Source organism: Trifolium pratense, linkage group LG1 (genome assembly GCF_020283565.1).
Source record: "Trifolium pratense cultivar HEN17-A07 linkage group LG1, ARS_RC_1.1, whole genome shotgun sequence".
Taxonomy (NCBI): Eukaryota; Viridiplantae; Streptophyta; class Magnoliopsida; order Fabales; family Fabaceae; genus Trifolium; species Trifolium pratense.
Genome location: NC_060059.1, coordinates 17981100 through 17994686, shown reverse-complemented (window position 1 = coordinate 17994686; position 13587 = coordinate 17981100). Strand labels below are relative to the sequence as shown.

Sequence of the window (13587 nt, the reverse complement as noted above, 5' to 3'; positions counted from 1 at the left end):
ATGAGAATGGTTTATGCCATCATCACGATTGTTGACTATCTATCGACAAATCAAGGGATTAGCTGTCCTTGATCTATTGTTGATGAGTAGACGAGATTGTGTCGATTGGGATAAACTGATTTTGTCAGACTTGGTTTGTTTGGAATTTGAATGATTGTTGGTATGAATCCGGAAGAAGTGTTATTTTGACCGGAGATGGTATAAAGGAATACCGAGGGAAGTAAAATGATTCGGAAAAGTGATGTATAGGATTGCTTTGCCGCCATCATGGGCGAATTTGCATGAAGTGTTTTGTATGTTTTGGTTAATGTAGTATGAGGAAACCCATTAGTTAGAATGTAAGTTGGAATTAGAAAGTCGGATAAGGGAGTTTATCCGGAGTTGTGTTTTGGTCGGGTAATTTTCGAGGGCGAAAATATTTTTAAGGGGGGTAGAGTTGTAACGACCCAAAATTTAGTATTCGTTATTTAATTATTTTATTACGCGAGGGCGTGATTTATAATTAAATAATTAAGCGGCGAATAATCATTTAGCGCAAACGTAAGTTAATGAGCGAGAAGTTATGTTGTTTGGGCCTTTGGGCGTGGAATAGGCATTGGGCCTAAGCCAATTGGGCTTTGATCCATGAGAACAATGGAGCTCTATAAGTAGCATAAGTTTGGGTGAATAGTCTCATAAGTTACAATTCCATGAGAAGTTCAAGAGCTTAGCTAGGGCAAGGAGCTCATGAGGGAGAGGAAGAGCTCGTGGGAGAGAAAGAGAAGAGCAAGCTTGTGGATTCGTCGAGCTAAGGTACGAGAGTTAGATTACATATTCGTGAGTGATTCGAAAGAGGGGAGGATGTCGATTCCTCCATTCCCAAACTCTTTCCACTCTATTTTCTTGTGGGTTTTGTGGGTGATTTTCTTAATGGAGAATGGATTCTTTTGATCCTAACATGTGTAGTGAACTCATGGTAGATGAGGTAAACAACTTTGGGGAGTTGAAAGTGGGTATATGTAGATGTTTGATCAATGATTTGCATGTTTATGCAACTTTGCTTATTTTGCAAGAAATTGACATGATTTTGATTGTTTGATGTATTTGGTTGTTTGGAAGGGATGATTAATGTTCCTTGATACCATATATGCTTGAATTAGCTGTTTATAAGAATTTATAACATGTTTGGATGAATTTTTGAGTTGATTTGAGGTTAAACCGCCTTAGATAACTCAAGAACAGATATTCTGTTCTGGTGTGGTTCGCTAAGCGACCAGGAGTTCGCTGTAGCGAACAGGTTCGCTGAAGCTCGCCAAAGCTCGCTATGAGCAGGTGATCCTCTGGTGAGGTTCGCCAAGTCTCGCTAAGGCTTCGCTTAGCGAAGGCCTCTGTGACAGCAACTTTTGTTAATGTTTATAAGTGTGATTAGGCACTTGTAACATGGTTTAAGGGTATCCTTACATGATTGTTGATACATGTTGATACTGTTAATACTTATTGTTAATCGTTATATGATTGATAAACGTGTATGCAATAAGTTGTAGCTTAAAGTGAGCAATGTGATGTTTTATCATTAATTTGCAATGATAAGAGAATGATGTATGTTTTATGACATAAGTGTAAATGAAACCTTGTGTGTATAAAAAATGGTTATGCAGATAATTATCATGTGAATAATTATGAATTGGAGTGATAGGATATTGTGTTATCCTAGTGTGTTAGATGTTGGAATTGTGTTTCCGCATCAGTGAATGAATAGCTTCGAGCTAGATAGCGTCATGTATTTGATGTGTTTAAAAGTAATCATGCATTCATGAATAATTGTGTTATGGGAATCATGTGAATTCCAACAATTGATGAAAATGGACTATGTTTATGAAAAGTGGCCGAAGATGGGATTATGTTATCCGAGATCTGGAGCCCATATCCAAACACGATATAAAACTGTGTGACTCCTCTTTATGGGAGAGATGGTTGATGATAACCATATCCTACATGATATAAAACTGTTATTGAGCTTATCCAAGGGAGATAAGGTGGTTCGGTAAGTTCCGACGCATCCAACAAGATGTAAAACTGGGTTCATCTTAAATGGGGTGAATAGCAGCATCCAACATGATGTAAAACTGTGTTGGCTTATCCAAGGGAGATAAGATGGTTCGGTAAGTTCCGACATATCCAGCAAGATATAAAACTGTTCTTGGTCCACCGTTGGTGAGACGCTTATCCAGCAAGATATAAAACTGTTCTTGGTCCACCGTTGGTGAGACGCCTTGGTACCACATGCATTAGTCGTGTCTAGGGATGACATGACATTGGATAATTGGCATTAGATGCATTAGGGTAAATGCACATGTATTTGATAATTGTTATGTGACAATATCCGATTGGATTGTAATGTGTTTTCCGTATGTGTTAAGCTTTGGTATTTACTAATTGTTTAATACTGTGTAGAGTCCGTCATGACTATAAAATGAACAAGTGTAGAGTCCGTCATGACTATAAAATGAACAAGTGTAGAGTCCGTCATGACTATAAAATGAACAAGTGTAGAGTCCGTCATGACTATAAAATGAACACTTTGGTAGTGTCCGAGAAGACGTGAAACTATATGATTGGTGTGTTTGTAAATGAATGATTAATTGGTAGTCGTATTTGACGATGTATGTGCGTGAGTTAGAAATGTATGATAGCGTGTGGAGTGTGTAGTATACTACTCACACTTATATTTATGTTTATGTTTTCTAACTCTCTGCTTTGTGTTAATTGCTGGACCTTTGGGGGTCCAGGTTGACAGGTTATGTGTTAGCCTCGTCCGAGTGCAATGGTGAAGCTCTGCTCTGATTGAGACACGGGAAAAAAGGGGTTTTTATATGTATATGCATGTAGTCCTTTTAGTATACTCTGTTGGTCTTAAGCTTTCATTTGAAAAGTATCCGTTTTGTATAACTAATAACGCATCGTTCGATGCGAGGTTTTGTTTTTAGTTCATTCGAATATTTTACTAGATAAATGTATTAGTATTATCTTTGAATGAAGTTTGTGATATTCAAACCAGCGCTTTATAAATCAGATTTTCAATCTTTCCGCTGTGTATTTTCGAAAAATATTTTATAAAGGCAGAGTTAATTAAATAACGGGTTTGGGTGTTACAATGAGCCCCCAAGAAATACTTTCAAATACAAATCATCACATCCAGAGGAACTGATATTAGGCAACAAGGACAGTCCAAGGAAGACAAGATCTCAACTGAGAAATGAGGAATCTTTAGTTGGTCTTATCTCAATGATGGAACCTTCAAAGATTGATGAAGCTCTGAAAGATGATGCTTGGATTATAGCAATGCAAGAAGAGCTGAATCAATTTCAAAGGAATGATGTATGGACTCTAGTGCCTAAACCTTCACACAAGAACAATATTGGAACAAAATGGGTATTCAGAAACAAGCTGAATGAACAAGGTGAAGTGGTAAGAAACAAGGCTAGATTGGTTGCACAAGGTTATAGTCAACAAGAGGGGATTGACTATACTGAAACCTTTGCACCAGTTGCTAGACTTGAAGCAATAAGGTTACTTCTATCTTATGCTGTTAATCATGGAATAACCTTATATCAGATGGATGTTAAGAGTGCCTTCTTAAATGGTTTCATTTCTGAAGAGGTATATGTTAAGCAACCTCCTGGTTTTGAAGATGTCTCAAACCCAGAACATGTTTTTAAACTAAAGAAATCACTGTATGGTCTGAAACAAGCTCCAAGAGCTTGGTATGATAGACTCAGTAATTTTCTTCTGGAAAAGGGTTTTGAGAAAGGAAAGGTTGATTGCACACTCTTTAGAAAAACAACCAAAGAAGACATTTTAATCATTCAAATTTATGTTGATGATATTATTTTTGGTTCAACTAATGCTGCTTTGTGCAAGAATTTCTCTAAGATAATGCAGGATGAATTTGAAATGAGCATGATGGGAGAGTTGAAGTTCTTTCTTGGAATTCAAATCAATCAGAAGAAGGAAGGAACTTATGTTCATCAATCAAAATACACTAAAGAACTTCTGAAGAAATTCAATCTAGATGACTGCAAGATAATGAACACTCCTATGCATCCAACTACCAACATGAGCAAGTCAGATGATGAAGGAAAGGTAGATCAAAAGGTCTACAGAGGTATGATTGGTTCCTTACTCTATCTGACAGCCTCTAGACCAGATATTTTATTCAGTGTTTGCTTATGTGCAAGATTTCAGTCAGATCCCAGAGAATCTCATCTTACTGCTGTAAAGAGAATCTTTAGGTATCTGAAAGGAACAACTAATCTTGGACTTCTCTATAAGAAATCCAATGATTATGTGCTAAATGGATTCTGTGATGCTGACTATGCTGGAGATAAAATTGAAAGAAAATCCACAAGTGGCAATTGTCAATTTGTTGGTGAAAACCTTATCTCCTGGGCTAGTAAAAGACAAACTACTATAGCTTTGTCTACAGCAGAAGCAGAATACATTTCAGCAGCTAAGTGTTGCACACAACTACTCTGGTTAAAATATCAGTTAGAAGATTATCAGGTAAGCAGTAACAATATTCCTTTATATTGTGATAATACTGCAGCCATTCATTTATCTAAAAATCCTATTCTACACTCTAGAGCCAAACATATTGAAATTAAACACCATTTTATCAGAGATTATGTTCAGAGAGGCATTATAGATATTAAGTTTGTTGATACTGAAAATCAATGGGCTGATATATTTACTAAAGCTTTATCTGTTGAAAGATTTGATTTTATAAAGAAACATCTGAACATGTTTTCAATCTCTGAATGAAAAATTGTTTTTGGCGATTAAAGTGTAAGAGGTTATGTATATCAGAACTTATGATTCAGAACATCTGAAACACAAGCTCTGAAGTACTTAACTCTGATAGAGAATTTTAAATATCTCAGAGGCTCTGAACTATTTAAGTGGGAAACGTTTAGTATTCACTGCTGAACAGTTGTCCATTAAAATAGCAGTTACCGAGTAAATTTCTGCACGTGGTCTACGTGTGTCAGGTAGTGGGTGGTTAATGATGATTTTTGGTATTCAACTTTCTGTCAATTAGCGTAACTTCCTAAATTTGCCATTTCTGTGTTAACTGTACTCATTTAAATAAACTTACACAATACACTTGCACACTATTCACTTTCACAACCTACACTTTCATATTCTCTCTAAACCTCCAACACACTTTCTTTCTCTCTCGTTAGTTTCCAAACCCTACCCTAATCTCCAACAATGGCCGGACCTTCGTCATCTTCTTCAACAAAGATTCCACCGTTTATGTTCAAGAACCTTCAGATTGTTGGGAACGAGATGGAATTTCCTGAATCTGAACTCTGCTTTCTGTCTGAGAAGATTGTGGACTTTGATAGTCTTTCTGCAAACGGCTTTGAAGTTAAGCAGTACTTTACATCACAAAGATGGGATAAGTACTTCGACATGCTTAACGGTCCTATCTACCCAGACTTGCTTAAGAAATTTTGGATGAAAGCAAGAGTGTTTGATAAACATGAAGCAAAGAAGGAAGAGATTGCTGCTATTGAGAGGAATCCTAGTCTGAAGGGTAAAACTAGGAAGGAAATGGGCTTGCTGGAATTTACAGGTGTTCAGATTAGGTCTAACATCTGTGGGATGAATATGGCTTTCTCACCAATTCATTTCAATGCTCTTCTTGGTCTACCTAACTCTGGGATAGAGTTAGATGCTTTTGAAAAGGATACCAGATATAGAGATGATCTTCTGCATCTCATCTGCACTGACTTCAAGCTGAAAGGGAAAGTCAAAGGATTGACTGACGAGTGCAGAGTTTTGTTCAAGATAATCCTTGCTTCTATCAGTCCAAGAGTTGGAGGGACTGATACAATCTCCTGGACGCATCGTCATTTGTTATATTTCCTTCTGACAAGGAAGAGAGTTAATCTTGGAGATTACTTTTTTGAACGGATTTGTGAAGCAATTTTTGCAAGTAAGTCTCAGAGGAAAACTACTATAGTTTATCCCAGGTTGCTGTCAGATCTTCTATATCAAGGTCACGTGGTTCAGAACTTGCAGAAATTCCACCCAGAACTGGTTCAGAAGAAGTTTTATCCAGAGATTCTGAATGCTAGTTTTCTGTCCAAGATGCGTTTGATTGCATCTAAGCCTGTTGCTCCTCCACAAGAGTTCTCTGTTAGGCTTGAAGATCGTCTGTACATAGAAGGCTACCCAGTTATATCTGAAGCTGATGCTGAGCATGTGATTCAGGACTACTTAGAAGTGCTCAGAAAAGAAGGTTTTGTTGTTGATAGGAGTATGGTTCCAAAGGCTCCTGCAAACCAGTATAACCCTTCTAGGAAGCAAAAGAGAAAGGCTGAAGCTCAAGATGATCTACCTAAGCCAGACCTTTTGGCTCAGAAAAGGATTAAGGTGGAGCAAGCTGATGCTGAACAGAGAACAAAGAAGAAGCATGAAGAAACTGCAAACAAGGCTGCTGAAGGAGCTTCCAGAAAGCCTACTGTTGTTGAGGTAGACAGTTCATCTGAAGAGACTGAGTCAGAAGATGAGACTGAATCTGATGAAGAGACTCTGGCTGCAAGTTTGAGGAAAAGACCTACTTCTACTCCTAAAGGTAAAGGTAAGTCTACTAAGTACATCTTTAATGAAAATGAGATTGGAATAGGTTACACCAAACCTCTCAGAACTGTTTTACCAACCTCTGATATTCCAACCTCTGACAACCCTTTGTCTGAACTAGAGAAACATCTTAGTCCAGATCCTCTGAATAACCAAACCTTCACCCGGAAACCTTCATCACCTCCTAAACCTAAATCACCTCAACCTCAACCACAAAAAGAAACACCTATCATATCACCATCTGAACCTAAATCACTTATTCCTAACCCTGAACAAGCTTCAACCACAAAACAACCATCTCCAATTAAACCTGCTGAACCATCATCCCAACTTAAATCTCCTGAACAATCTAACCCTGAACCAACAGCTGACCACAAATCTCCTGAACCATCCCCTGAACACATTTATCCTGAATCAACCTCTGACATCTCATCATCTGAATCAACCCCTGAACCTCAACCTCAACTAAGTGCTGAATATACTTCTCCTGAGCGTATTCATACTTGTGCCCCCAAGCCTTCAGAGGCAGAAGTTGTTATTATTGACAACCCTGCTACTGAAACACCAAACTTCTCTACCATTCCCAATCCTTCACCCTCATCATCTAACCCTTTTAGTAATCTATCCACTCAGTTTCATGATGACTTGGTTAGATTATCTCTGCTAAAGGACAGGTTTCTAGTTTGTCCTTCTGATGTGGATTTGGAAGTTTCAAGCATTAAGGCAAGGATTTGCAATGCTTTGGATGGTGCTGCTGAGGGAATTAAGGCTGTGATTGGAAGAAGAGACTTGGATGTGATAAGCTTCATGAGGGAAAGTCTGGCTAGGGCTGAATTGAAAAGGTTAACCACTTTTAATCATGCTGAATCTGAACGTGCTAAGCTGGAAGCACTTGCTGCTGCTGAACAACGTCTGAACGCTTTCAAAGTCATCTGGATAGACTCCAAGCTGTTTCAGAGTCTTGAAGATCAGAGGTCTGAGTCTGAAAGGTTAGAAGAAGCTGCTGCAAGAGTTGCCCAGTTGGCAAATGAGTTGCATCCCGAGGACTTTTCAGAGGATGATGTGCTGGCTTCTCAGAATCAAGAGGATGTGCTGATGATTGACTATCCAGAGGAAGGTGAACCCTCTGATAAAGGCAAGGCACCTTTGGTTGAAGAACAAGTGCCTTTGGTTCAAGATCAAGCTCCTATGGTTATTGATCAGTTGCAGATCTTTCAAGAAGCTCTGAGGGAGCAACAAGAAGGTTTGGAAAGGCAAAGAGCTGCTCACCAAACATTGGAAACCAAAGTGGATGGTTTAGTTTCCAATGTGGGATCTTTGAACGACAAATTTGACCAACTCTTAGCCTTCCTTAAGAAACCCTAGGATTCTATGCACATTTTCTTTATGTTTTTATGTTTTGCTTACTTTTTTTTGTGATGTTTGTTTTCTGAACTTGTTATTCATATCTTGTCTAAACAATTTCTTTTGTTAGGTATGTGATTTGGTATTATTTTTTGTGCCAACTTTCTCTGTTAAATAAGACCATAAGAACACAAGATGCTTTTAAAACGAAAATTTTTATTAATGCTTTAACCATGTTGAGTACATTGGTAAAAAGAAAAAGAAAAAGACAACCTAATCCTAATCAGATGGATAATACTCAGAAGAAATCTCAGATTTCTCCTCAGCATCCTCTGATGAAATTTCTATGGGATCCGGGTTTTGCTCTTCTTCTTCTTCTTCTTGTTCCTCTTCTGGAACATAGCTAGCCAAAAACTCAACATAGTCAGCATCATCTTCATTCTCTTCAGCTTCAGAATCTGATGAGATGATTATAATCTCAGCATCTTGTGGTTTCTTGTTGTCTTCTTTATCTTTCTCATCGTTTTCGCGTTTCTCTTCGTCCTTCTTTCTCTTAAACTCTGCGATGCGTAAACTAAATCTTTTCATTCTTCCTAGTCTCTCTTGATTTACTCGTTTTCTCTTGTTTTTACTTGAAGAAGGCATGTTCACTCGTTTACCTTTTATAACCTTTTAAGCGCGTTGTTTTCTGTCTTTGAAATTAATTCACCTTTGTAACAACCACTCTTCTTTCTTTGACTGTCTTGGTTATATAAATTTTTTCTTACTTTTTGATAATGACAAAAGGGGGAGTAGTTACGCATTAATTGATATGTGATAAGCTTCAAAACTGAAACCACGCCTTTTATCTCGCTTTTATCCGTTAAATTAAAAGTTGTTACTTTTAAGTTGTTTTACGAATTTTAATGCGGAGACTAAGTTAGTTGAAACTAAAATAAATTTCATAAGTAAGGATAAGTTAAGAGTGCAATTTTAACTTAGCCTTATGAGACTTAGGGGGAGAGCTTGCAAACCTCTCACTCTGAAGAAAGATATGAAACTTGTTTTATTTCAAATTATCTTAATCTTATACTAAATTAAAATATCATGGATATAACCTAAAGTTTTGGCTTTAAGGAATATCAATCTTAGGGGGAGCTTGCAAACCTCATAAACCTAAGAGAAACATGATAAGTTAATTTAACAACAATTGTCAATTAATACTTATGTTTGTCATCATCAAAAAGGGGGAGATTGTTGGAACAAAATTGATTTAAAAATGTTTGCCCCTAAATCTATAAAGGTTTTGATGATAACAAAGTATTAATAAACAATTGGAAGGACTAAAAATTTATTTTAAGTGCGCAGATATAAGCACCAGATAAGCTCTGAGTGAAGTTCAGAGGATGTGAATTCAGAAGTTCATAAGCGCTCAGAAGATGTTAGACTTCAGAAGTTACAACGTTCAGAGGATGAAGTCTTCAGAACTTCTTGACTGACTACTAGCTTCATCAAAGTCTGAAGATCTCTTTGAAAGCTGTGAAGATTCCCTTTGCTAGTCAACTCTTCTACCAATGAAGAAAAGGACCTTTCAAGCCTGATCAGTTCAGCTACTCTCGTTTTGTCTGTCCTCTTTTGAGAACGTGGGTCTTCAGTTTTGTTAGCTGAATAAGGAAAGTCCACTCTGCAGTAGTCAAAGTAACTGAAACTCTTTCTTAGTTTTGGATACAACCAAACTGCATCAAGACAGACTGCTTGAAGACAAAAGATTATCAACTCCAACGGCTCCTTTTGCAACGACTCTTTTCTAGTGGTATATATACTAGAAGATTCAGCTACAACAGAAAAACAACTATCAAGAATTGAACGTGGGCTGAACAAACTCTGAATTCTGTGTATACAAGCTCTGAACCTCTTATCAAGTGTTTTTGCACTATTAGCCAAATACTCTGTACTCTTTGTATTTGCTCTCTTTAGGTTCATCTAAGAGCATTTGTATATTGTTATATACTTTTCTATTACTTGAGGAAACTTAAGCTTGTGTGCTTAAGTGTGAAGTCTTAAGCTTGTGTGCTTGAGCATTGTTGAGAAGTCTCTTGCTTGTGTGCTTGAGCAGGTGTAATCTTGTGTGATTATAGTGAAATCCCTTGGAAGTGCAAGGGGACTGGACTACTCTCGTTTTGTGAGAGGAACCAGTATAAATTGCTTGTGTGATTTCTCTCTCTCTCTCTTGTTATTATTTGTGTTATTTATCCGCTGCTAACGTAGTTGAGTTAAGAACTTGAAAAAGTTTTAACTTAGCTAAAACACAATTCAACCCCCCCTTCTTGTGTTTTCACACCTTCACACACTTGAAGAAGTAACCTCACACACAAGACTTGATAACACCGAAAAATGCACTATTTTATTAATATTATTTCCCTAAGTATCTTAATATTTTTGTCTAAATTATCCTAGTATTAATAAAATAATTATTGTTTTTTATGAAACTTACAGATATGTACCGAGACCAAAAAAAATACAAAGAAACAAAACAAGTGGGCCAGCCCACAGTTGAGGCCAGCAGTGCCGGCCACACAACTATGGCGCCGGCCACAAAGCAAGAGAAGTGGCGCCAGCCACATGAATCAAGGCGCCAGCCATGCAATTTTGGTGCACAAATCATGGCGCCAGCCATGCATATTGTGGCGCCAGCCACACCTAAATTAAAGGAGCACATGCAAAAATATTAAACAACACATGGCGTCAGTCATGTGTTACGTGGCGCCAGTCGTGAGCGATTCTTCAGGAAAAAATATCAGTCCTCATCTTCGTTGAATCCTTATCTTCGTTGAATGAAATCAGTTACGAATCGTGGGGAGAAAGTAAAGGAACTGAAAGGAGAAAAAGGAGGACTTCAACTCCTCACTCACAGCCTATATATAAATGCATTCAGAATGAATTGAGGATCTGACACGACGACAAGTTAGAGCTTAAGAGAAAAAGAAAAAAAAAACACTTATTTTAAATTCTTAGAATTAAGTTTACTGCTTTACGTGTTGAGAGCTACAGCTTGTCCTTTGTTTCCTGTTCAATTCCAGTTTCGGTTCTGTAAGTTACATTAATCAATATATTTGGTTTTATTTTCCAAATTCCAGTTACTGCTTACTTTAATTATTTTAATTCCTGTCTTGTTTTATTTGCTACTGTTATTGCATGTTCTTTAATTTTCCAGCACCAATAAATTGCAGTATCTATATCTATGTTTTCTTTTTTCCGTAACTACTATTGTTATATCATGCCTTTATTTGTAATTATGTCCAACTAATTTAATATAACTGGTATGTGAAATAGGTGTCTGATATGAGTTCGGTAATTAAACTGTGAACTAAATTTTCAAGTCTAGTTTTCTGTTTCAGTTTTTAAATAAACAATAGATTATAATTTTGCACGATCAGTGAAAATTAATTAAAGTATGAATTAACAGAACGATTGTTTGAAATTTATACTAGATAGTAAAAACTGAACATTAACTTTAATATCGCGACAGCTCTTTAAGGTTAATTAAATTATATTAGTTTTCAAAAAGTATTTTATGAATTAATGATTGAGCGATAGCAAAACATCTTATTTATATAATATAATATAGTCCAATAGTGTGATGACATGAGTTCTATATTTTTAAACTAATATCGTTTTATGAAAACTAGACCCTTTTAGTAAAATTTAATTGATTTCCAAACAATATTTTTATAAGTAAATGTTATAGCGAAAGTGATACATTTATTCTATCATTATATAATATAACTCAATAGCGCGAAAGTGTGAGACGAGTATTTTTAAATCAATTTTAAAGAGACTAAACTTTTCAAAACATAGTGTTTATTACCGAACCCATTGAAGTACCTAAAGTAACATTCCAGTTAGTTAAAATCCAACTTATTTAAAACCAATTCTTACTAGTCACTGTTATTTAACTTAATTATTTTATTTCTAGGTAATTATTTTACAAACCCCTTTTTAATTATTATTAGCCTTAACCTTACATTATATTGAAAACATAAGCGAAATATTAACTAATAGTCCCTGTGGGATCGATAATCTTTTATAACTACACGATAAGTCTGTGCACTTGCAGAAATATCGCAACAAGTTTTTGGCGCCGTTGCCGGGGACTAATTTAGTCAATTTTCGCTAATTAGTTTTTAATTTGTGACGATTAAGGCAAACCCTTAAACCCTTTTTCTTAGGTTGTATGCCCAATACTCGTAACTCCGAGGAACCATTACAACAACCTATACCCGAAATAGAACGTTTTATTCATTTTAAACGTCGAATCCGCGAACTTCAAAACCTCTTACCCATGGCTAACAACGCACGTCCTCTTAGGGACTACGCCGTTCCTTCCGAAGAAGAACCGCATTCGAGCATCGCGCCCCCTAACATCGAAGCAAGAAACTTCGAGTTGAAACCCGCTTTGTTGCAAATCGTGCAACAAAACCAGTTCTCTGGTTCCCCTACGGAGGATCCTAACCTCCATTTATCAGTGTTTGTGCAGTACGCAGACACGATCAAAGCCAATGGTGTCGATCCCGAAGCAATACGACTCCGTCTTTTCCCGTTCTCTTTAAGAGACAGAGCTAGAGCTTGGCTCCAAGCACTACCTTCGAACTCCATCACTACATGGAACGAACTGAAGAAGCAATTCTTGGCTAGATATTTCCCGCCAAGTAAGACAGCTATGCTAAGAGCCCAAATCAACGGATTTAGGCAAAAAGATGGAGAATCACTCTTCGAAGCTTGGGAAAGATACAAGGACATGATGAGACTCTGTCCACACCATGGTCTAGAACAATGGCTCATAATCCATACCTTCTATAATGGGCTGCTTTATAACACAAGACTAACCATAGATGCAGCCGCCGGCGGAGCACTGATGGATAAACCATACCAAGAAGCCACCCAGCTTATAGAAAACATGGCCCAAAACCATTATCAATGGGGAAGCGAACGCGCTGCTATAGAGAAATCCCAAACAAAAGGCGGTATGTACGAAGTAAGTGGCATAGACCATGTCAACGCCAAAGTAGAAGCCCTTACTCAAAAGTTGGAGAGTTTAACCCTGCCAACCACATCCACCGTAGCTGCAATCCAACCAAATTGCGAAGTATGTGGAGTCCCTGGTCATGTACCATCTGATTGTGCTATATTAGCCGGACTCGACCAAGTACACTATGCCGCTCTGTCCAATAACTATAATCCTGGCTATAAGAACCATCCTAACTTATCTTATAGGAACAATAATACACTCAATCCTACTCAAGCACCTCCAGGTTACCAAAAGCAAGGAGCACAACCAGCCGCACCTTATCCACCAAGGAAGTCTAACTTCGATATTATGATGGAAAAATTCTTAAACCAAAACATTCACACTAATGAGTTGGTAAAACAATTAGCAACTAAGGTAGATGCCCTAGCCACCCATAACAAAATGCTAGAAACACAGATTTCCCAGGTGGCACAACAACAAGCAACTATTGCCGCTCCAGCTGGCACATTTCCAGGACAACCTGAGCCTAATCCCAAAGGGCATGCGAATGCCATACATGCTATAATCACAAGAAGTGGAAAGGAGTTGCAAGGACCACCCGATTCTGG

At 37.4% G+C, this 13587-nt stretch overlaps 1 non-coding gene and 1 pseudogene across 1 annotated transcript; one reads left to right on the top strand and one right to left on the bottom strand.

The window, feature by feature from the left end:
• LOC123889510 overlaps positions 1-13587 on the top strand; it is a 98321-nt pseudogene that overhangs the window by 49404 nt on the left and 35330 nt on the right.
• Positions 12671-12777, bottom strand: LOC123903365. Its single transcript, XR_006807942.1, has one exon. It is a non-coding gene; the product is annotated as a small nucleolar RNA R71 (small nucleolar RNA).